Source organism: Fragaria vesca, linkage group LG5 (assembly GCF_000184155.1).
Source record: "Fragaria vesca subsp. vesca linkage group LG5, FraVesHawaii_1.0, whole genome shotgun sequence".
NCBI classification, from domain to species: domain Eukaryota; kingdom Viridiplantae; phylum Streptophyta; class Magnoliopsida; order Rosales; family Rosaceae; genus Fragaria; species Fragaria vesca.
In genome coordinates, this window is record NC_020495.1 from 18,059,259 (window position 1) to 18,060,898 (window position 1,640).

Below are 1,640 nucleotides of genomic sequence, written 5' to 3' on the forward strand. Positions count from 1 at the left end.
TAACTCATCTCTAATTTATAATTTTATTATTATATTACAAAACTACCAAATCGAAGAACGACTCTTCTTCTTCTTCTCTTTCGTCTTCTCTTCTGTCTTCTTCTTCTCTTTTGCCTTCTTCTTCTTTGATTGTCTATTGTTCTCCTTCGTTGTGTTTTTTGTTCTTTGTAGAAGCCTAAGGTGATGATCAGGAGAGCAATGATGATTAGGAAGACTTACCTAGTATTGGATTTCTATTTGGTTCCATAGAGGTTTTTGCAGATTCTTGCACAAAGAATGGATTCAAATTTGTTTCTGCAATGCCAGAGCCCTCCAAACAGATAAAGAGTCATAAGAAAGGCGATCAGGCAAAATAGAAATAAGCAAACTAAATGAAGAGCCTAGCAATAATGGCTTTGGATTTGTGATTCAGCGCATAAAATGGTTTTGGATTCTGTGGTTCTGTCCTAATTTGTGTCTCAAATCCCTGTATATTTTGATACATCTATGAAATGTAAATCTAAGTAATTTATTTATGCGTATATTGGTTCAGCTAGCACAGTCTGCAATTGCTTTAGTATACTGCTGAGACATAGGAATTCAACAACGAAGAAGAATAATAGACAATCAAAGAAGAAGAAGATGGAAGAGAAGACGAAGACAGAAGAGAAGACGGAAGAGAAGAAGACAGAAGAGAAGACGGAAGAGAAGAAGAAGAAGAGTCGTTTTTGTAAATATAATAATAAAATTATAAATTAGAGATGAGTTAGAGTTGGGTTAGAGTTAGAATAGGTTAACAGAGGTTAACAAAGTTAGAGGGTGTTAAAACTGATTAGGATACAAATGCCACATGTCGAAATTTAAAAGGGAGACAGGTAAGAGGATAGGAAAATGGGGACAGCAGATTTTCTCCCCATCTATTCTATTCCATATCCATTGCGGAAAAGAGGGCCATTGATGATCTCCTTTTTCATATATTTCTCGACATGTAATTCTAACAACAACATATGTCACCAACGTACGATCGATCCATGTTGAAAAATAATTATATTATAAAATCTAGACATATAGAACTGGCATCAAATTGGGATATCTTGGTGATAAGATCTCAGAGTCCTCTAAACTTGGGGAGTACTGCTAGACACCAAATATTCATATCAAAATCATGTACCAAATGATGTAGCATGTGCCAACTCATCGACTTTATTTGGAAAGATTTGCTTAAATGAATTTTCTTTTATTTTTTTTTTTTACTATAGATACGACTCATCTACCATTAACTTTATAGATACGATTTGGTGAATATTGTTCTTTATACTGCGATACCATTTTTTATCTCCATTAATTTGTTCGCAAAACTAAATAATAACTTTCAATCGATCAAGTGATCATAATCCTACAGATTGATCGTATGATTCAATCTTGTTGTTCAAATGTTAGAAGAGTAAAAAGTGCGGCTATTGGGACTTCAGATTTACTCACCATGTTTTGACTTATTGGATTACAAATATAACCTCATACAAAATGACAGTAATAGACATTGAATTTCACAAAAAAAAAAATTAATATTCAAATTAGTATTCTTCCCCTTTTTTTGTTCAAGTTCACTATACAAAACGTGAGGAGTCTATAAACCTTAAATCTAAGTGCAACCGTTGCTC